Genomic DNA, 24,344 nt, shown 5'->3' on the forward strand with positions numbered 1-24,344 from the left:
GAATAAATGAAAAGCGATATAGAGCCTTAGGTGGTATAACTTAATGATATAAATATATGTTTTCTCTAGATTAAAGCTTTAATGTAGTGTTTATCAAAATTCCAACAACATGAACAAAGATGCAGAGCACTGAAAGGTAGAACTATAACTGAGAAGTGAATCATCTGAGCCTTCAGGGAGAGAGGAAACCCTGGTCTGGCTGAATTAAATAAGCATCAGAAAGAGGGGAAAAGAACAGATCTAACAACTCAAAGTGCATTTAGTTCTTTCACTCAAAGTTCATTTATTCTATCATAATAAAAATTTAAATTTTGTAGGGGCACCTGGCTAGCTCAGTTGGTAGAGTATAGGACTCTTGATCTCAGGATTGTGAGTTTGAGCCCCATATTAGGTAGAGATTATTTAAAATAAAATCGTTTAAAAAAAGTTTAAATTTTGTATACATTTCCATCACAAAGTAGATTAATGGAATACTTTTCTTCATTGGCCAATAGAATTTCTTCAGTTTAATCCCAAATGTTTAATGTAAGGAATTCAAAGGCAGCATATTAAATGTTCTTTTTATTATATAAAATATGATGTTATTGCCAGATGAAAATTATGTTTGGAAGACTTCCTAATAGCATGTGGTTTTTGTTATTCAGATTGCTCCTTGTGCATTTTTGTAAAAGTACTGCTATTTTCCTTCAGGAACTACCTCTATTCCATTCTTCCATTCTCATTCCATGTGTTTTGGTACATTGCCTCTTCTGGACTCCAGCGATGTGCATGAAACTAGGAGAGGGATTGAAGAGTTAGGGTGTTGATAATGCATAAGAGCATCACATTTCCAGGCCATTGTGATTGGGTCAAAGTTCTGCATGGGTCCCCATCAGACCTAACAAAATGCAATGTGATAAATTTCTAACAGGATCACTGAGAGAGTCAAGTTGTTTTCTCCAGTGTGATTTGGTATTCATAATCATAATGATGTGAGGCTAGCATAGACTAGGAGTATGATAATGAAACCAAAAGAAGGAAAGAAGAGAACCATGTGGACTCCTGAGTCAAACCATGCTTTTAAAATATTATTTAAATATAACACATCTTCTGTACCCATTCATCTGTCAATAGACAACCTGGGCTCTTTTCATATTTTGGCTATTATACACATTGCTGCTATAAACATTGGGTTATGTTATTACTGAGATTTTTCAGTTCTTTAATAAATTTCTTTCTATTTAAGCCAAATGATTGAGTGCTCTGCTTCTGGGAGTCAAAAAGAGTCCTAACTGATTTAACCAATTATCTAAAAGTAGGGAGGGTGGGGAGTTCCCAACATGGTAGAGGTGTAGGATATCTTAGTTTTATCTGGTCCCAGGAATTAAGTTAGATACCTATCAAATTGTTATGAACACCTGTAAACTCAACCAGAGTTCTAATAAAAGAGTTACTGCAATTCTACACATAGAAAAGTGACCATTTTCTGCAGGAATGACAAGACAGAAAAACTCAACTCAAAAAAGAGAACAAGAGGCAGTACTGACTGCCAGGGACCTAATCAGTATGGATATAAGTAAGATGTTGGAACTAAAGTTCAGAATAATGATTATAAAGATGCTAGCTGGGCTGGAAAAAAAGCATAGAAGACACTAGAAAATCTCCTTCTGGGGAAATACAAGAACTAAAATCTAATCAAGTTGAAATAAAAAAACTTTCAATGTGATGCGATAAAAAATGAATGTTCTAACTTCTAGGAGAAATGAGGCAGAAGAGAGAATTAATAATATAGCAGAAAAAATTATGGAGAATAAAAAAGCTGAGAAAATGAGAGATCAACAACTACCAGATCACAAGGGGAGAAATTGAGAGATAAGTGATGCCATAAAACAAAACAATGTTAGAATCAATAAAAATAGGTCAACACCTCAACATAGAATAGTGTAGCTTGAGATTTCAGAAACAAAGAGAAAATCTTGAAAGCAGCTCAGGAGAAGAGGTCCTTAACCTATAAGGGTAGAAACATTAGACTGGAGCAGACCTATCCACAGAGACCTGGCAGGCCAGATAGGACTGGCATGTTATATTCAGGGTGCTAAATGAGAAAAACTATGCACCCAAGAGTACTTTATCCAGCAAGGCTGTCATTCAAAACAGAAGGAGAGATAAAGAGCCTCCCAGACAAGCAAAAACTAAAAGAATTTGTGATCACTAAAGCAGCCCAGCAAGAATTATTAAAGGGCATCCTTTAAGGGAAGAGAGAGCTCAAAAATAACATAGACTAGAAAGGAAAAGAGAAAATATACAGAAAATGACTTTACAGGTAATACAATGGCACTAAATTCATATCTTTCAATAGTTACTCTGAATGTAAATGGGCTAACTGTCCCAATCAAAAGACACAGGGTATCAGATTAGATAAAAAATCAAGACCCATGGATATATGTTTAAAAGAGACTCATTTTAGGCCCAAAGACACCTCCAGATTGAAAGTGAAGGGTGGAAAACCATTTATCACTCTAATGGACACCAGAGAATGCTGGAGTAGCAATCCTTACATCAGACAAATTAGAATTTAAACCAAAGACACTAATAAGAGATGAGGAAGGACACTTTATCATAATTAAAGGGTCTATCCAACAAGATCTAACAATTGTAAATATTTATGCCCCTTACATGGGAACAGCTAATTAATTACAATTAACTAATAACAAAAGTAAAGAAACACATTGATAATAATATAATAATAGTAGGGGACTTTAACACCCTACTCATTGCAATGGACAGTTAATCTAAGCAGACAATCAACAAGGAAACAAGTCCTTTGAATGACACACTGGACCAGATGGACTTCACAGATTCATAGCATTCTATTCTAAAGCAACAGAATAAACATTCTTCTCAAGTGCACATGGAAAATTCTGCAGAATAGATCACATACTGGACCACAAATTGGGTCTCAACTGGTTCCAAAAGATTGGGGTCATTCCCTGCATATTTTCAGACCACAATGCTTTGAACCTTGAACTCAATCCCAAGAGGAAATATGGAAAGAACTCAAATACATGGAGGCTAAAGAGCATCCTACTAAAGAATGAATGGGTCAACCAGGAAATTAAAGAAAAAAATTTAAAATTCATGGAAATGAAAATGAAAACACAACTGTTCAAAACCATTGGGATGCAGCAAAGGCAGTCCTAAGAGGGATATATGGCAATACAAGCCTTTCTCAAGAAACAAAGGTGGGCAGCCCAGGTGGCTCAGAGGTTTAGTGCTGCCTTCAGCCCAGGGCATGATCCTGGAGACCCAGGATTGAGTCCCACATCCGGCTCCCTGCATGGAGCCTGCTTCTCCCTCTGCCTGTGTCTCTGCCTCTCTCTCTCTGTGTCTCTCATGTATAAATAAATAACATCTTTAAAACAAAGAAAAGAAACAAGAAAGGTCTCAAATACACAACCTAATGTTATACCTAAAGGAGCTGGAGAAAAAAACAGCAAATAAAGACTAAACTCAGCAAGAGAAGAGAATTAATAAAGATTAGATCAGAAATCAATGAAATAGAAACCAAAAAAACAGACCCAATCAATGAAATTAAGATCTGGTTCTTTGAAATAATAAGATAAATGCCAGTCCAGACTTATCAAAAAAAAAGTGAAAGGACCCCAATAAGTAAAATCATGAATAAAAGAGGAAAGATCACAGCCAATACTGAAGAAATACAATTATAAGAACATGTTATGAGCAACTACATGCTAACAAATTAGAAACTCTGGAAGAAATGATGCATTCCTAGAAACTCATAAACTACCAAATCTGAAACAAGAAGAAATAGAAAACTTGAACAGACCTATAACCAGTAAGGAAATTGAAGCAGTAATAAAAAAAATCTCCCAAAAAACAAGAGTCCATGTCTGCATGGCTTCCCAGGGAAAATCCACCAAAAATTTAAAGAAGAATTAAGACCTATTCTTCTGAAGCTCTTTCAAAAAATAGAAATGGAAGGAAAACTTCCAAACTCTTTCTATGAGGGCATTACCTTGATCCTAAAACCAGACATAGACCCCTACCAAAAAAGAGAATGACAGACCAATGTCAGACCAATGACAGACCCTGATGAACATGGATGCCAAAATTCTCACCAAGATACTATCAATAGATTCAACAATATATTAAAAGGATTACTCACCATGACCAAGTGGGATTTATTCCTAGGCTTCAAGGCTGGTTCAGCATCTGCAAATCAATCAATGTAATACACTACATTAATAAAAGAAAGGATAAGAACCATATGATCCTTTTAATCAATGCAGAAAAAGCATTTGGCAAAGTAAAGCATTCTTTCTTAATTAAAACTCTTCACAGTGAAAGGATAGAGGGAACATACCTCAATATTATAAAAGCCATATATGAGAAGCCCATAATGAATATCATTCTCAATGAGGAAAAACTGAGAGCTTTACCCCTAAGGTCAAGAACATGACAGGGATGTCTACTATCATCACTGTTGTTCAACATAGTACTGAAGTCCTAGCCTCAGCAATCAGACAATAAAAAGAAATAAAAAGCATCTGAATCAGCAAAGAAGTCAAACTGTCACTCTTCCCTGATGACATGAAACTCTATGTGGAAAACACAAAAGATTCTACCAAATACTTGCTAGAACTCTTACAGCAATTAGGCAATGTGGCAGGATACAAACTCAATGCACAGATACCAGTTGCACTTCTATACACTATCAATGAGACTGAAGAAAGAGAAATTGGGGAACCAATCCCATTTATAACTGCACCCCAAATCCTAAGATACTTAGTAATAAACCTAACCAAAGAGGTAAAGGATCTATACTCTAGAAACTATAGAATGAACACTCATGAAAGAAATTGAGGAAGACACAAAGAGAAAAACATTCTATGCTCATGGATTGGAAGAATAAATATGGTGAAAATATGTACCCAGAGCAATTTACATATTCAATGCAATCCCTATCAAAATACCATGGTCTTCACAGAGTTGGAACAAATAATTCTAATATTTGTATGGATCCACAAAAGGCCCCAAATAGCCAGAGGAATGTTGAAAAAGGAAACCAAAGCTGGGGGCATCATAATGCCTGAGTTCAAGCTGTATTACAAAGCTGTGATCATCAAGATAGTATGGTACTGGCACAAAAACAGACACATCAATCAATGCAACAGAATAGAGAACCCAGAAATAGACCCTCAACTCTATGGTCAACTCATCTTTGACAAAGCAGGAAAGAATATCCAATGGTAAAAAGACAGTCTCTTCAATAAATGGTGTTGGGAAAATTGGATAGCCACATGCAGAAGAATGAAACTGGACCTTTCTCTTATACCATACACAAAGATAAACTCAAATGGTTGACAGATCTAAATGTGAGACAAGAATCTATCAAAATCCTAGAGGAGAACACAGGCAACAATCTTTTTGAACTTGGCCACAGCAACTTCTTCCTAGAAGGCAAAGGGAAACAAAAGCAATAATGAATTATTGGGCCTTCATCAAGATAAAAAGCTTCTGCACAGCAAAGGAAATAATCAACAAAACAAAAGACAACCTATAGAATGGGAGAAGATATTTGCAAATGACATATCAGATAAAGGGCTAGTATCCAAGATCTATAAAGAACTTAACTCAACACCCAAGAAACAAACAACCCATCAAGAAATGGGCAGAGATATGAACAGACATTTCTCCAAAGAAGACCTACACATAGCCAACAGGCACATGAAAAATTGTTCCACATTACTTGCCATCAGGTAAATGCAATTAAAAACCACAATGAGATACCACTTTACACTGATAAGAATGGGCTAAAATTAACAAGACAGGAAAAAACAAATGTTGGCCAGGTTGTGGAGAAAGGGGAACCCTCTTGTACTGTTGGTGGGAATGCAAGATGGTAAAGCCACTTTGGAAAACACTGTGGAGGTTCCTTAAGAAGTTAAAAATAGAGCTATTCGATGACCCAGCAATTGTTCTACTGGGTATTTACCCCAAAGATACATATGTAGTGAAATGCTGGGACACCTGCACCCCAATGTTCATAGCAACAATATCCACAATAGCCAAACTGTAGAAGGAGCCACGATGTCCTTCAACAGATAAATGGATAAAGAAGATGTGAGATATCTATCTATCTATCATCTATCTATCTATCTATCTATCTATCTATCTATCTATCTATCATCTATCTATCTATCATCAGAAAGGATAAATACCTACCACAATAGCCAAACTGTAGAAGGAGCCACGATGTCCTTCAACAGATAAATGGATAAAGAAGATGTGAGATATCTATCTATCATCTATCTATCTATCTATCTATCTATCTATCTATCTATCTATCATCAGAAAGGATAAATACCTACCACAATAGTCAAACTGTAGAAGGAGCCATGATGTCCTTCAACAGATAAATGGATAAAGATGTGAGATATCTATTATCTATCTATCTATCTATCTATCTATCATCTATCTATCTCTATATCTATCTATCTATCTATCTATCTATCTATCTATCTATCTATCTGTCTAGCTAGCTATAATCTACCAGAGCAATGGACACACACAAACACACACTCTGGAATATTATCCAGCCATCAGAAAGCATAAATACCTACCATTTACATTTACATATGGAGTTTTATTATTATTATTATTATTATTATTATTATTATTCTGAGTGAAGTAAGTTAATTGGAGAAAGATGATTATCATATGGTCTCACTCATATGTGGAATAAAATAAATAGTGAAGGAGACCATAGGGGAAGGGTGAAAACTGACTGGGGAAAAATTAGAGAGGAAGACAAACAATGAGACTCCTAACTCTAGGAAACAAAAGGGTTCCAGAAGGGGAGGTGGATGGGGGTTAGGGTAACTGGGTGACGGCCATTAAGGAGGGCACATGATGAGATGAGCAGTGGATGTTATATGTTGGTAAATTGAATTTGTATAAAATGAAAAGTTTTAAAAATAAAAGTAGGTAGAGTGAATACATATTTTAGAAAAGAAGGGGAAGATTTTTATATGTTGCTATAACACATAAAGAATGAACGTAATAGAAGATAACTTCAGTGACAATAATGTTTAAAAGCTTTTAAATTCTCTTCAGGAAATACATATAGCTTTTGTTTTGAGACAAGCAATCCTTTTGAGAGACACTTGCTTTTTTATGCAAATTTCCTTAATAATATTTAAAGCACTCCATATGAAGAGTTCCATTTGAAGCTGCATAATAAATGATACTCAAGATAAATATATATTCATACTTACTAATTCTGAACAAAAGCCTGAATCACTTGTAGGGGGATAATACAAAATGTGAGAGCTAAAAAAATTTAGCTTGATTTCTCTATTAGTGGACCAACAGCATATCTGGATATCAAAATCTTCCCTTCTAAATTACTGATTTTTATGTACTTCCCTGCCACTCATCGCATACCTGATAATTTTTGTCCAATTTGGGGAGCCTCAACATTCCTGTGGTCACCCATTTGAAACCCGGCTGTTGCATTTCTGATCTTAATTCCTACTTGTGATCATACACAGTGAATATTTATCAAGCTCTTAGTTTTTATTTGTAGTGAACTAAAAATTTTCCACCTTTAAAGTGCTTACATTCCACAGGAAATACTTGAAAATAATATAATGAAATAGCTATTTAATATAATTTCAGGTAAATTGATGTGAAATGAAACATTATAAAGATAGAGAATGCTACTTCAGAAAGAGCAGTTGGGAAAGGATTCTGAGGAGTGACATTTAAGCAAAGATTTCAGTGACCTAAAGGGTTGATCCAACATCTTGGGAAGGAAGTAATCAAACAGCAAGAATATTGTGCCTGAGGCCAAGCTTGCTTACGTTTGAGAAAGAGCAAGAAGCCTACTCCTGGAGCAGAGGAAAAGAGTGACAGAACCTGAACTTAGCGAGATAGCCAGAAGCCAGAAGCCAGATACAAATGGCCTTTTGATGGAAGCAATTTTAAATTTAATCCTAAAAAAGCCTTTGGAAATTCGAGAGAAGATAGCTGATTTGCATCTGAAAAGGACTGCTCTGGCTGAAGGGCAGAAAATAGATTATTCCCTGATAAAAAGAATAAAGAATGATAAGAGTGGAAGCAAGGAGAACAGCTGGAGTATTACTTTAGACCAGGAGAGTAATGGTGGAGCCTTAGATCAGAATGAGAAAATGGAGGAGAACACCACAACCTTGTTATTGTTAAGTCAAGACTTCTACTCTATAATCAAAAGTTCATGACATTCCGACTTGATCAGTTTGTTCAGTTATGACCTTTCTTTGGCATCATCAGGCCTTCTAAGTCATTGGGTTCCTGTGCTCATTCCTGATCCATCAGCCTTCTCTCTTGTTTACTGTCTTCCTTAACCAAATTAGATTTCATGGTTCCTTATTAAGTGACAGTCGTGATAACATCTGTAATGCCATAGTTCTTTAGCATGTTCATTTGGCTAATCTGGCAAAAATGCAAGTCTAAATGATCCCATTGTCAACTTCCTCTGTTTTTATGACAAAACTTTGTTCCATCACCCAACACATATTGTAGAAAAACCTGAGTATCATGCTCAAGATCTCCTCTCTCATCTCTGATACTTATTTCCCATATCATCGAGTTCTCACCATCTAAATACCTCTCAAATGGATCCACTTCTTTATGTGTAAGTGACCACCTTCATCAATCATTTTCAACCCTTGCCTAACCTCTTCATTAAACCCTAACTTGTCCTCCACAATATTGCACCTGTATAACACAATCTCATTGATGAAACCAGTGACACTTTACAATCAAACCTAATCATTCTACTTCTTTGGTTAAAATATTGTAATCACTTGTTCCTGAGATTAATTTTGTAGGATGGCCTATAAAGTTAGGGGAAATGTACTTTATTGTCCAAAATGGGGCCACTTTTGAAAGCAAAAGGGGAACCTATAAATAGATGCATTAGAACAACTTACATCAACCTGGAATACTCTACAACCTTGGACATAAAGTCAGACAACATAATGTTGTATTGATCCAGTCACACTAACTCTTTAGTTTCATCTCACATTCCATCCCCATCAAATAAAAATATTCCAACCACAGTTACATTTCCTCTTTGCTGATCTAGGGCTTTCACTCAGTATTTTCACACTAACTGGAACACACTTTTTCCTGTCCCTTGCCATATAACCTTGGCAACTCATCTTTCATCTCTCAGCTCAGACTTCTCTACTCTCTCCTCTCCTTTACAACTGAACATTTGAAAAGAGATGCTTATTTTTCCTTATTTTCTTTTTACTCCAAAATCTGTGCCAGTGTGGCTTCTCTTTCATCCAGAAAGTAGTCTCTGATCTTCCTGTTTAGGTCAAGTTCTCCTACTATATTCCGTTAGAATGTCATATACTTCTTGTAACTTAACCGTTATCTGTGTCTTTATTGGCTTGCTTTACTTTCTAGATTAATTTTGCTTATTTAATATTTAAATTTCCTGGGAAAATATCTACTGCAATAGTAGACACTCAATACATGTTTGTTTGATAAGCAACTGAATAAATAAATAAATGAAAATTTAAAACAGATGAAAAGAGAATAATCACACTTAACACACTCTTCTAATGTATGATAGATTTGAATAAGCATTTTTTTCTGTGTGTTAATTCCAAAATGGTTTGATTGGAAAAGAATGTGATATATTTCTTTATTAATATGCTCCAAATATTTGCTACTGGTCTTTAGAGAATTTATAACTTTGCCCTGTCCTTTACTGAAGACACATAGACACAGTTGTAGGATATTTTTCTTCCTTTTATTTTGTTTCTTAAATTTATTGTTGTGACCAACATATATGGCATAAAGCGATATAAGAATAGACACATATGTATGCATAATAGAAATGATCTGTGCATTTTTTCTGTCAGTTTCCTGTTTCCACTGCCCCTACCAACCCCCCACCAGGAAATTAGTTTGGGGATGAGATATAAAATTCCTCTAATCTAAAAGAAAAGCAAAAAAAAATTGTTTCTGGAAAAAAAAAGTATATGGAAGAATAGAATGGGAATGGGTTAAACAATGTTCCTGGTGTTTTAGTAAGCTGGATGAAGATGTTTGGGTTCATCCTGGTTTATTCTTCTCACATCTGAGTTATAGCTGTTTCTTTAGTAAATTGGAGAGACTAGTACCAAGCCTACCAGCTTGTGAAAGCAAACTTTACAACATAATAGCTCTTTTCAAAATTGTACATCTCTAGTCAGAGTCTAGGCAGTTAAAATTAATGACTATCCAAATCACAAGACAACTAGAAACTATGTACCTGATAGCAGCACACAATACATGTATATAGTAGTTTTTCCAAACAATTGAATCTGAGTCTGATCAAGCCATTGGGGCTAATCAATTTATAAGAAATACAGGGGACAGAGGAGCATGTTAATTGACACAATAGAGATGTAATCAGAAAAATTCAGACTGTGGAAAACTCTACAGAACAATAAATTGCAAGGATGGAGGTTAGTTGGAGGGACTCTACATTAAAATAAAATTTAATAGATATACTAACAAATTGCAATGTGTGGAGTTAATTTTGATACTGATTCAAGCAAACAAACATCAAAAAATGTGAAAAACAAAACTATTGGGGAAGTGTGACTACTGACTGAATATTTAATAATAATGAGGAGCTGTGGTTAACTTTTTTGGTGGCATGTTGGTTTTATTATTATATTTTTAAACAGGAATTCTTATCTTTTAGCTATGTGCTGAAGTATTTGTATATGGAATAATGTGATGTCTGGGATCTGTGTCAGAATAATCCAGAGAAAGGGTGGAAGGGAGTCAGGTATAGATGAAACAAGATTAGTTTTGAGTGGGTAATTTTATAAGCTAGGTCATGGGCATATGGGTTTTTTATTTTTTTATTTTTTATTTTTTATTTTTTTCATATGGGGTTTTTAAACTACTTTTTATACATTTATGTATTTGAAAACTTCTATAGTAAAAAGCCCAATTTAAAAATAATCCCTGGGTGCCTGAGTGGCTCGGCAGGGTAAGGGTCTGTCCTTGGTTGCAACTCAGGTCATGATCTCAGGGTTGTGAGATTAAGCCCTAAATCCAGTTGGGCTCTGTGCTCAGTGGGGAGTCTGCTTGAGATTTTTCTCTCCATTTCATCTCTCTCTCATCCCTGTCCCTCGTTTGCATGCACCCTCTCTCTCTCAAATAAATAAGTAAATCCTAAAAAATAATCCCTAAGGGAAAGAAGCAATTCTTTATTTTTTTTCTTCCTCCTCTTCTGCCCCCTGTTCCATTCTTCTTCTTTCTCTTTGCCTTCCTCTCTTCCTTTGTTAATGCAGAAATAGAAGTTAAAAGAGATTAAGTGACCCATCTAAGGCACATTAATCTCCAAACTAACAGTTTCTGGAATGGAGATTTTTAAATTCACATCACTGCAAGAAATATCTGTGTGTGTGTGTGTGTGTGTGTGTGTGTGTGTTTGTGTGTGTTCCCCTTCTTTTTCCCCCTGGAAATAGATCATTTCTTTTCCTGGACTCTTAAAAGAATCTGATTTGTATGCAAATCTTTTTTGAGAGTAAATATGGATGTAGAATCTGATGAGGACATAAAACTAATATTCTATTCTTTTGCTTTTTAATTTTCATTAAATGATCAGTTTTGTGCAACCAGATAATTTCTTTCTGATTAAATATAAATGATAAAGTGTATACCTTCTTCTACCTTCAGTCTTGGCCTAATTACAGCTGCAAAATAATTAAAAGCTTCATTTCAGAGCAATTTTATCATGAGGAAAACAAGTTTCTTTTTTTTCCTAATTACTTGAGAAATAGATGAATAGTCCTTTTAAACACACACATACATGCAAACCTAAAAAAACACACACCCAAAAGCAAAACTTGGGAAGTGTAAAGAGCTAAAGAGGAAACCTTACTTCTGCACAAAATATTCTTCTTGAAAGTATCCACTGTTCACAGTGTAGTGTGTATCTATTAAGACTTTTCTCTGGGTTGAGATCTTTATGTATACTTGCATATACATATGTTTTTTAAAATGCATAAATGGGAACATTCTATACATTATTTTCCTGTGGCCTGCTTTTTCCCATTAATAATTATTAACATAGGATTCTCTGCAAACTTGTATAGATTTTCTTATTTTCTTTAACCACTTTATTTTAATAAATAGTATGGATGCACTATAATTTAACTGCTCCCTTACTGAGAGGTATTTAAGTTGTTTCCAGTGTTTGTATTGCGGTACATATCCTGAATATGTAACTTTGTTGGCACATGAATGTATTTCTGTAGGATAAATGCCTATTTCTGTAGAATAAATTCCCAAAAGTGGAATTATTGGATCAATGGTTTTCTTTAAAATTGTATTCAGTACTTCTAAATTGCCCTCCAAAAAGCCATACAAATTATTCTCTCACCAGCAGTGAATTTCAGGGCCCATTTCCCCACATCCATGATAATAATAGTTATTATCAATCCACTTAATTTAATTCAATTTTATGTAAAAAGTAGTAACTCATATTTTTCTGATTCCTAGTCAGTTTGAACGTCATTTACAGATTTATGGACCATTTCTACTTCTTTCGTAAATTTTTCTCTTTATTCTTTCCCTATTAAAATTTTTTTTGTAGACAGCTACAATAGATATATGTATTTTTTCTTTTAATTTCACATGTTCTCTTTCAATTCTTTGCTTTTCTTTGATTGTGATATCCATTGACATAGGAAAGTTTTAATTTTTGTGCAATTTTTTAGCGTATGTAGTGCTATTTCTTGCTAAGAAAGCCCTCCTGAAGATCAAAATGAAAAATATGTATATGTGTATTTTGGTTGCTTAATGTTTTCTTTTAGTAGTATTATAGACTTGTTTTATATATTTTGACTTATAATCTATATGACATTTTTTAAATAGGATGTGAGGTAAGAATTTTTTTCAACTTGTTATTGTTTTAACATTTATTGTATAAACTATCTTATCCTTTGTTTTTTTTTTTAAGTTTTTATTTTAATGACTTTATTTATTTGAGAGAGAGAAAACATGAGAGGGAGGAAGGGGTAGAGAAAGAGAGGGAAGCAGACTCTCTGTGGAGCAGGGAGCCTGACTCACTGGGCTCCATCCCAGGACCTGGAGATCATGACCTGAGCAGAAGGCAGATGCTTAACAGATTGAGCCACCCAGGCATCCTATCCTTCTATCCTTTTGAACTGTCAATTTTATCATAAACTATATTTCCATTAAAACATGTTCTTTTTTTTCTTTTTACCAAGTCTTTTGGCAAAAGTATTTTTCGTGTTTTAATTAGCATAGTAGCCTTTCATATGTTTAAACATATATTATTGGTATGTATCCAAATATATAACATGTTATATATTAAAATGATATAAATAATATACATTCTATGAAAAATTTTTCAAAGATTTGGCTGTTCACACACATTTTCTGTTTTGTTTTTTTTAAACTTTAGAATTCCAAATCCTCGTTGGTATTTTACCATAATTGCACTGAGTTTATAGAATAATTTCAGAAGTTTGATTTTACTTTATTGGTAAAAGTAAAATATATCTATTTAATTGAGGTGGTTGTTTTATTCCTGGGGGTATTAGATATTTTTTATCATGTGTATTCTAGTTCTGGAACAACGAAGTGTATAAGATGAACCTAAAACATCTTTTCATACCACAAAGCATGAAACTATAAAAGACTAATAGTCCTGTTAAAAGGACTTGGAAACCAAGTTGAATAAACTAAAGATGAGAAACAGAGGTTATCAATATAGGTAGTATCTGTAATGATTTGAAACAAGAATATGTTCAAAATGGCACTAAAAAATCATTTGTTAACTTTAAAGATTGCTAAGGAATTCATTGTTTGGAAAATTGACAAAAAAGAAAAAATCAAATAGTGATCATGCCTTTCCTATATAAGCTGTACCTCAGGGTATCCAAATATTTGATGAAGGGATGGTTTTTTTAATAGAAGCATTCTAGATAACCAAAGAATCACTGCCATTTTGAAACACTTTAATTAAGGGCATCTTGGCATGATAATCAATGATTGCTAACATTTCATAAGGACAAATAGGTATTACCTGCATCCTGAGAGAAACCTACATCACCACATACACTTGGCATGAAAAAAAAGACACTGAATCTAATTAAACCAGTCGATCTAACTACCAATTTCTAAAAAGTACATAGAACGGAAGAACATATTAATAGATAAAGTAGAGATGCTGTCAACAAAACAAAGACTGTGATAAAATGTATAGAACAGCAGATAACCCAATTCTTTAAAACACAGCAACACCTCCCCCTACCAAAAAAAAAAAAAAAAAAAAGAAAGAAAGAAAGAAAGAAAGAAAGAAAGAAAGAAAGAAAGGCAAGACGACAGGAAGGAGGGCAGGAAGGAGGGAAGGAAGAAAGGAAGGAAGGAAGGAACAGACAGAAAGAAAAGGATAAGAAAAAGAAAATAAAGTAAAATATGGAGGGGAAAGCTATAAAATACAAGAGACCTAAGAGACTTATCAAAAAACTAAAATGTATGACGGCTTTGTTTTCTGATCCAATAAACTAAAGAAAACACTAAAGACAATGCTTAGGTGTGAACTAACTGGATGGATGATCATACAAGGAAATTATTGTTACTTTTTTAAATGGTATAATGAAATTGAAGTTATGTTTAGACCGCCTTTTTGGGGAATTCCTTTATCTTGCAGCTCAATAATGTCATCTTTAGGTACATTTATATTGCTATTAAGTCCATTTGTTGAATTTTTTCTATTTTAACAGTCATTTTTTGCATTCATTTCTACAAAGTTATCTCCTAAAAATCCATTAATGTTTTCTGGATGTCATAGCTCGTTGTCTCTTCTACAACATTATTTTTATTTCAATGTGTTTTAATGTAGTATTCTGCTCATCCATTTCTTCCAAGATGTTAGCTATATTGTTGACCAAATTTAATGATTCTCTTTCAAAATATTATTTTTCTCTAAGTTTTTACATTCTTTTTAAAATATCTTCATATTTTTGCATAAGTGTGATGTCTAAGGTAGCATATGACATATAGATGAGAATCAGCAAGATAAGATAAGGAGCATAGCAGGAAGAGTGACCAAGGGAGAAAAAAATCCAGGCTAGAATGAAAAGGTATATTGTTAATGGCTGAAAGAATTTTTAAACAGGTACAATTATGATAGAGTAGGCCAGAGAATTAACAAAGATAAGCCAGGAAAGGCTTATTTTATGCACAATGCTAAGATATTTTGGACTGTATTCCACAATCAATGGGGAGTAATAATTGTTGCTTGTAAAAATTACTTTGAATAAGTGGCTTTCAAGGAAATATAAAGCATTGCTTTAAGAGAGCAAGCTTTGGAGATATAGGCTTGATTTGATAGCTGGCTTTATGACCTATAAGCAGCAGTTTTAGGGCAAATTGTATTACCACGCCTTCCAAAATTTCAGTGTCTTTCAAAAAATTGTAGTTAATAAAACCCACCTCATGGATTGTGTAAGAATTAAGTTAGTCCTGGGGCATCTGGCTGGCTCAGTCAGTAGAGCATATGACTCTTGATCTCAGGGTCATGAGTTCAAGCCCCAAGTTAGGTGTAGAGGTCACTTTAAAAAAAAAAAAGAATTAAGTTAGTCTGCAGGCACTTACCAGAAAAATGTAGTGAGTGCCCAAGGAATGATAGCTGTCATAATTATTATCATGCTAGAATGTCTTCGTTTGGATATATTGAGCTGGACTTGTTGTAGGATATTATTAAAAGCCAAGTAATTGACATTGTAATTTGTGCAAAGACTCTTTTTTTTTTTAAGATTTTATTTATTTATGCATGAGAGACATAGAGAGAGAGAGAGAGAGAGAGAGAGAGAGAGAGAGAGGCAGAGACACAGGCAGAGGGAGAAGCAGGCTCCATGCAGGGGGCCTGATGTGGGACTTGATTCTGGGTCTCCAGGATCATGCCCTGGGCTGAAGGCAGGCGCTAAATTACTGAGCCACCCAGGGATTCTCCTATTTTATCTCTCTTGAAGTAAGTTTGGGGTCAAATGATTCCTTCTAGCCAGTGAAACATGAGAAGTGATATATAGTCCATATTAAAAATAACTTGTAGGTAATGTTTCATATGGTGTGGCTAAGCTACGGAGGTGGGACACCTGATTTGCATAGGCATATGATATGAAGAAGAAAAACTTTAAGTCACTGAGATTTGAGGACTTACTTGTTGCTGCAGCCTCTTTGACCTTGTTAATGTTCAAATATGGCCAAAATGATAGATAGTAGAGTGGGGAACCTAGGGAAATTTTCTAATACACTGGCATATAGCTAAAATGTTTTAAAGGGAGAGCTTGTGACTTGCCTATAGGTGAAAAAGGAACATTTTTGAACACCAAAGAGAATAACACTTAGAATATAGAGAACATGTTGAAAGGACAGATTCCGAGGCCCTCCACTATAAATCTTTGAACTCAGTGTTTGTGGGAGTGGCAATCTGAATCTTTTACAGGTTATCCAAATGATTCTTAATCCTTGGTGTAAAGTTTTAGAAGGGCTGATCTGAAAGAAGGCTTGAAGACATTATCCTAATAACTAAAATACAAAACAAGAAGCATGATAATTATCATGTAAGATGAAAAAGGAGAATGAAGAATTGAGAAGGTTGTGCTTGTGTCTGAGTCTGTAGTAGACCACTAGGGAAGATATGGAGGAGGTTGCATTTGAGATGGGAGATAAAAGGATAATAAGATTTTGACCTGTGGACATAAGCAGTTTAAGTGAAAGAAATGATACAAGCCGAATGACAGTAGCGATAAATACTGAACTTTCATCAAAGAGTAATCTGATACCTAATATAAAAGAGTGCTTACAAGCTTTAGGCAGAGGATCTCCCATTTTAATAGTTCTCCTAAATGCCAGTCTTCAGTTTCATCTCTCTCACAAGATCCTATTATGAAGAAAAATGTTAGAATTTTTGGTTTCATGTAGATACTCCCATGCTTAAATTTACCTACAATACCCTAGAAATACTTTTTGAAAATGGCAATTTCGTGATTAGAGAAGTAACACTTTTCTGCTAATGTTAAAGGCTGATTTTGTCATAAATTTATCATGCTTTAATGGCAAGACTTACATTTATTACTTGTTTAGATTTTTTTTCCATAAATGGGTGGATTGCTAATCTTTCTTGCCATGACAACTATTGGATTTTCCTAGCCCTTCCACCAAATAATAGCTTTTAGGGCTCTCCTTAGATTCTGAGTCATAAAAGATCTCTAAGATGTGTTAATTAGTGACTTCCAATGGAACCGAAGAAGGAGGTTGTGGGGGAGTGATTGATATTTACATCCTGTGGTACTTGAGTTCAATTATACCATTGAAACCTAGAACAATGCAATGCTTTAAAGACCAACTTCTCATATTCTTAAATGTTCTGTGTCTCCTTGTTCTGGAGAATTGTAGGTTGCTAACAGGCTCTGGGGGGAAAAGGCCTTTGTGTTTTAAGGTAGGTGAGAACTCAGTATTTTGAGTCTATTATTTGTGATGATACCTTGTCATCTACAGCTACCACTATGGCACTTACACAGTGTTTCTCTAAGTCCTGTTTAGTGTGTTACTATAGAAACACAGGTTCATGTAAAAATATCCTTTTTGATTTAAAAATTCAGTTCAGCTCAATTCCCTCCTCATTTGTTAAGGTTCCTTGAGTCAAATGCATGGGGTCCTCTGGAGCAAGTGTCATAATATGGAATATAGTAGGAAACATATTTTTCTAAAGACATATTCTCCATATAAACCCTCTGTTAACATTTTCCGCCTTCCAAAATAAAGAGAATGTCTTGTGTTATTTCCTGCAATTACTTGGTAGGAACTACATAAAAGGACACAGTGAGTGAAACTTTTTAAAGTCACCATCTTGTAATAAAAGTAAATCTTGGAATAAGGCTCCTTCTTTCCATGTAATTTTAGGTATAGTTGTACAGTGCTACTGAATACAGAAAACCAAAGTAGGAAGTAATAAATTGCATTTCATTTTGTAAGGAAGATATGAAGTGGGTGGTCTCTGGCATCAGCATTTATGGGTCATCGGGCCATCATTTCAAAACACTGGACTTGTGATACTAGCTTTTTCTGTCTAGTGGCCTGTGGGGTTATGTTTTCTGGTCTAAATTTCAGATTTGTTATTAATGAGTGACTTAGGAACTGGGGAGAAAGGGAGTCTACTGACTTTGGTTTAATTTTAGAAGTGTTCTTAATTCTAGCCAACAGTTTTCACTGAGTAAAGGTATGTGTGTAAGATAATGGAGTGGGTGGAACAATTCATTACGGTTGCTGTTGTACAATTAACAGGATCATTCTGCTAATGTGTTTCTTCCTTTAGTCATTCATTCATTAAACACTTTTGAGTATTTATTCTGTGCTAAGGATACTATCAAAGGTGCTAAGAGTAAGTAGAAAAGTGAATAAGACATGGTCCCTTGTCTCCAGAAATAAATACAGTCTAGTGAGAGTTAAATATCATACTTACATACAGGGGGAGATTTTAAATTATTGATCATTTAAATTTGGTGTTTGCAACTGACAAAATATGTAAGTGAGCATGGTAGGGATAATTTTGTATTTTAAAAGGTATCATATTCTAAACTACTAATTCAAAGAAGAAATTTCTTGTTCTATAAAACTCATGTTCCCCAAAACAATTTTAGATATTCTAGAACTGAACTTTTAGTCTAGGTCTCTATTCTACTCAGTAGTGGACACTTAATTTTGCAAATTTAGTATTGTATTCTCTTCCCTTCTTCTCTCTAGGTCACCATTTAATTTTCTTGAGGCTTCCATAGCATTCATGACAACAGGTCCAAGATCCAAACAGTTGAATGTCTGCTGTTACTGTTAAACCTAAGAATCTGTTCACACTTGATTCCTGTCCCTGTGTTTCTGGCCTTTATTTCATTATTTAATTTACTGTAAGATAAGTTCCTTGGACAAAAGCATGTCTTGGTGTTCAATGACAGTGATTAAAGTCTAGATATATTAGCATTCAAGGCAGGAATGTTTTCAACTAGTCAGCACAGTAATGGTCCTTTTGTTGAATTAGATACTATGACTACAAGCTGTATTGATGTTTTTTATTTGGCTTTTTAAGGCTATTCAATGAGTTGATATTCAAAATACTTATGGTACCATGGGCTGATTTGCATGGGATTTCTTGGGTCTACCCTTTACCTTAGCATTGGGAAACAGTTTGTCTTATAAAACCATAAAACACTCAATTACAGTGCAGCTGGGAGACAAATTCTTGCTGAGATTGTTGTACTCACCTAGAAGATGGTTTATATGCTCTGAATTCATCAAATGGTGTGTTTTCTCAAGTCATAGTATTTGCTTCTTATTATACAACTCCATATTCCTCTCATTTAGAGGTTTGACCTATACCCAGGGAAGAATGCTTTCCCTGGAAATACTATAAAAGTTCCATCAAATTGGAAGCTGAGATTGCTGCCTGGCAATTTTAGGCTCCTTTTGGCACTTAATGAGAGGCAAAAATACTCAACTGGCTTGAATGATTTAGCCTGAGTTTCAAACAGAAACCGATTTGCTGCTACACAATGGGGAGAGAAGGGAGTACAGATAGAGCCCTGGAGATCTTGGTACATGCATGTTCATTAAATGGAATAAAAAGCAATATTATAGCTAGGACTTCCAGAGTTTGGTTTCTTAAAAATGAAGAGTTGGCCAAAAATCTAGGCAAGGAACTCAGCCTGGATTAGGGGGTGGCTGAAGGAAAAGGAAATGAGTATGTAAGATGATTAGTGAGATACAGAAGTCATAAATGCCAGCTCTAGCCTTACAACTAGTTACAACTATAAAGTAGAGTATACCCACATTTTCTTTTCTTCCAGGGTCATGTGTGTACACTCACACTACAAACTAATTTTTATTTTCTTTCTTTTTTCTCTCTCTCTCTCTCTCATAGTATTTTATGTTAGTCCATACTTTTAAAGATAATTGAGATCGGATTTTGTTGAAATAAGAAAGGAATGGGCATCTTCTAGAGATCTTGAAATTGGGTATACTAACTAAGAAGTCTTCAAGGAAGGAATAAGTATGTATATGATGTGCAAGGCATAGTTATGATGTGTTATATGTAATCACACACATAGGCATATGCATACAAATAAATATTTAGAAGATCTCATAAGATAAGAACCTCAAAAAAAAAAAAAAAAGAGAGAGAAGAACCCCAGCTATTTCTTGCCTGCTCAGTGCCATTATTCCTTTCTATATTTGGATTATTCTCACTTTATGAATTTTGGTGGGTGACATGGCCCATTTCTCAATATTAATGCTAATAAACTGGATACTAATTTTCTTAGCCTCTCTTGCAAAGAAAGAGGCTCTTTCTTGTAAAGAAAGGACTCTTTCTTTTACTTTTTAAGTAAAAAGGAATGAAATAGCCTCTTTTTTGCCAGTGATAGCAGTGGTGTAAGCGGTCTAGTTGATAGAAGCAATGGTGAAGATGTGACAGTAGAAGTGGAAGTAGAAGTAGAAGTAGAAGTGGAAGAACTGGTGACAATGGTACAAAGGTGACAGTTTGGGCTACAGTCCTGTGCTGCATGCAGGTCAGTTTTCCAGAGACAATAAAGTGGGACTAGAAGTGGTATTAAGTAGCCTATGTTAGTGATAGACAAAGCAAGGGCAACATCTAATATTCATTGGTAGCAGAATGGTATACTTAATTATACCCAGTATAAGGTGTGATTTATGGGAATTGTTTTTAACTTCATTGCTTTTGAGACCCATTCTCTTGAGTTCCTAGTGAATCCGGGAGCTATGCAATATCCAGTTAATTAATTAATTAATTTTCTGCTTAAATCAATCAAAACCAGCTTTGGTTGCTTACAATTAGATAAGTTGACTGACAGGGCTTGTTGGTTTAAAGCCTTCCTCTGAGAGAGAAAGATATGTGGAGTCAGGGGGAGGTTTTGTTAGTTTTTCTAAGAAGGATTTTTTCATTCTTCTTTGATTATATTTCTTCCTTTGTATACGAGCCTTGGAATTTCTTTCCCACATCTAGATTAAACCTATGAGGAACCTGTCTCTTATACCATTAAAAAAAATTGTCGTTTAAGGGTATATTACGTTACTTCCCTAAATACTAAATTGGCTTTTTCCCACCTTAAATGTGACTTTTCCTATATGCTATTTTCTGGGTGTTTTCTGTTAGGGGTCTTTTTTGTCCTAAATGGTTTATACAGTCTTATTTTTAATCAAGATTTTGGCTCAGTGTGAGAGAGCAAAAAAGCAAGAAGACTATTTAAATAAAACTGGGAAAAGACATTTAATTAAATGCTGTGTGCTTGGAAATTTAGAGATGGCTAAATTTAACATCAGTTTAAAAAGTTAAAACTACTGTACATTTGTTACATGAGGCATCAATGATATCTACCCAAGGTTGAAAAATGTTAAATACTTCATGCTGCTTAAATTAACTTGGTTCTAAAATAAAATAATTTAATGAAAGATTTAAAAAATATATTTTAGGGTGGTACAAGAAATGTGCAAGAGAGAAGAATAGAAAATGTCTGCCATTTATGTTTATGTAAGGATTAACAATAATTTAAAGAAAATATGTATACTAGTACATGATTTTTTTAGTTATATTCTCTAGGGAATTCATTAAAAAATTATACATATCCTTAGAGAAAATATTCCTGAAAACAATATTCTGTACATAATTGTATAGGATTCATGGGCCCCATCAAGTCTATCCATTAAAAAGAGTCTATCCACTCTTTCTTAGAGTCCTTGGCTATCATATTTAAAATCTCTCTTCTGCTCTGAATACCCTACAAAAAGCATTTAGTCAAATTTTCTGCCAATTAACTTGTCAGTTTATATTATTACATTATAGATTTAATCGCTTCTTTAGAATTTAAAATTAATTTGATTCAATAACTTTGTTACATGGACTACTAGCTTAAGTAAAGTTTGGGGAAACACAATACATTGAAGAATAAATGTCATGATTTTAGGAACAGAATCTTATTTATATTTGACTCAAGTAAGACTTTAAGTAGAATAAAGGGAAAAAATCTTTAGGAAAGCAATAGAAATGTAATGTTCTGAATCTGATCAGTTACAGGTATTCACAACAGCAAGAGGAGGCACTGGCAGGTACTGTGGTTACTGATCATTTGTACTCACTTGCAGGTAGGCATGTGCCACCTGCTGGTCAGATAGCTGGAGCAATACATGTTCCCATTATGTTACAAGCATGAGTCAGAGTCTGAGAGTGGAGACACAATTTTTTTTTTAAGCAAAACCTCTCAGAAGTGGTCATATTTTGGTTGTTTGTTTTTATTTAATGCTCTAAAAGGAGGTATTATGTTGTGGCATAAACTTCCAGACTTTCAACTCCTGTTGGTTTAACTTATGAAGCCATAATGTAACATATTTGAACAGTTACATACCTGAACTGACATTCACTTACTGCAAAAACATAAACTCTAGTTTTGATATTGTTTTTCTATTTGCTGAATCTCCCTTCCCATCAAAGCCGGATATAGTATAGAGAAATTTTCAGCTGAGTTATAGAAATAATCCTTGGAAGAAGACTCATCTATTTATCCATAATAGTCTGAGGTGGAATACAGACTAAGTATTCAAGGATTTATAGATAATGTCTTGAAATGACCGTGTGTAAGGCCATAAAAGAAGTCTTCAGAAACGCTAAACTGTTATCATATACTCCGTGTTATCTGGTAACATTGCAATTAAGTTAATCAACAATAAAAATGTCAAATAAATTCTCTTTGGAGAAAAAAAAGATAGGTTCTTAAATAATCAACCGTTTATAGATATGAAATTTATAAAGTATTTGGTTTTGAACAACAAAGTACTATATGTCAATACTTGTGAGATGCAGCTAAAGTAGTGCTAGAGGGAAATTTATAGCTTTAAAGAATTTAAATAACAAACTAAGCATTAAATTTATTATTTTCTAAGCATTAAATTTAATAAGTCAGAGAGATGTAAACAGAGTAAAGGCAAAAGACATACAAGGCCATAATAAAAATAAGAATGGAAATGAATAAGAAATATAACATGACTTACAAAACATGTAATTATCAGCAGAGCTAAATGATAATTAGCAATAATAAATGCCATACGAGTTCAGAGGAGGGACAGATTAACTACAAGGGAAGGGAAGATAATGTGCTGCAGTGAAAAGACTCCAACATTTGGAGTTATCTGGCTGAAATTATCTGCCATTTATTCTAGATATGTGATCTAGATAAGTCACTGTGCCTCTCTAAAGCTAAATTTTCTTACTTTATAAATGGAACAAGTAATACCTATTTTAAATAATACTTACTTCATAAGGTTTTGGTGAGGATTAAATGATGTTAATTACTGGCATTATTTTATATGCTTTAATTTGAGCTTTCATTGCTGGGGAGTACTCTGATACAGTAATGTTAAGACTCTGAAATGCTTAACGTGTATTCCCTAGAATGCCATTCAGTAGCCTGTGATACAGACTGTACAAAGAGAATATAGACTACTGTACAAAGAGAATGTCTTTATGGTTAGAAATCTAGAGTTTGAAAACTCTGGATTTGAAATTTCATACTGTCTCCTAGTTACTCTGTCAGGTGTTTTTTTTTTTTTTTTCACATTAAAAAAAAAAAAAAAAGATCTACCATTTGTAACTCATTTAATACATAGTTACTGTAAATACCTGTGGGCCAGGCCCTGGGCTCAGCAGTCTTGACTCACTCTCAGCTGTTTGATAGACAGGCACAGTTTCTTAGAAGCTGGTTAGTAATTTTTTTTTGTGGGCCATTTTGTTTTGGGTGAAGTGTTTTGTGTTTTCAGTTGTGGAGGAAAATATGGAGATCAATTTCAATGAAGAGGAAGGGGGCTTATTTAAACTTTTAGACGCTATAGTTTTTTCTTCCACTGGTTTGACTATGTGTATTGGACTACATGCAATTGTTTCCTTCTTTAAGTAAATCTATTTGGGTGGATCTTTTACATGGTTGTTAATTAACCATCAGAAATGTTAGCCTTTTCTTGTAAATACTAGAGTCATAGAGCTACAAGTTGAGTGGCATAAAGTAGGTTTATGAAAAGGGATTGACACTGAAGAAATATCTAATGTTGCCATTATTGAGATTACATAATATTCTGCTATTCTGAGCAATAGCCATCATAGGAACAAAAATGTAACAGGATGAAGTTCCTTGAAAAGAATAAGAAAATTGTGTCCTTCCAATCTATAATTCTTTAAATGCTAGTACTTTTTCAAG

The 24,344-nt window shown here is 34.2% G+C and overlaps 1 long non-coding RNA gene across 1 annotated transcript; it reads right to left on the reverse strand.

The window, feature by feature from the left end:
* Positions 1-697: 697 nt before the first annotated feature.
* Positions 698-15,611, reverse strand: LOC112921052 (uncharacterized). Its single transcript, XR_012002901.1, has 3 exons — positions 15,526-15,611; positions 4,166-4,212; positions 698-774 (listed from the first exon to the last, which is right to left on the reverse strand). It is a non-coding gene; the product is annotated as an uncharacterized lncRNA (long non-coding RNA).
* Positions 15,612-24,344: the final 8,733 nt, after the last annotated feature.

Source organism: Vulpes vulpes, chromosome 8 (genome assembly GCF_048418805.1).
Source record: "Vulpes vulpes isolate BD-2025 chromosome 8, VulVul3, whole genome shotgun sequence".
Taxonomy (NCBI): Eukaryota; Metazoa; Chordata; class Mammalia; order Carnivora; family Canidae; genus Vulpes; species Vulpes vulpes.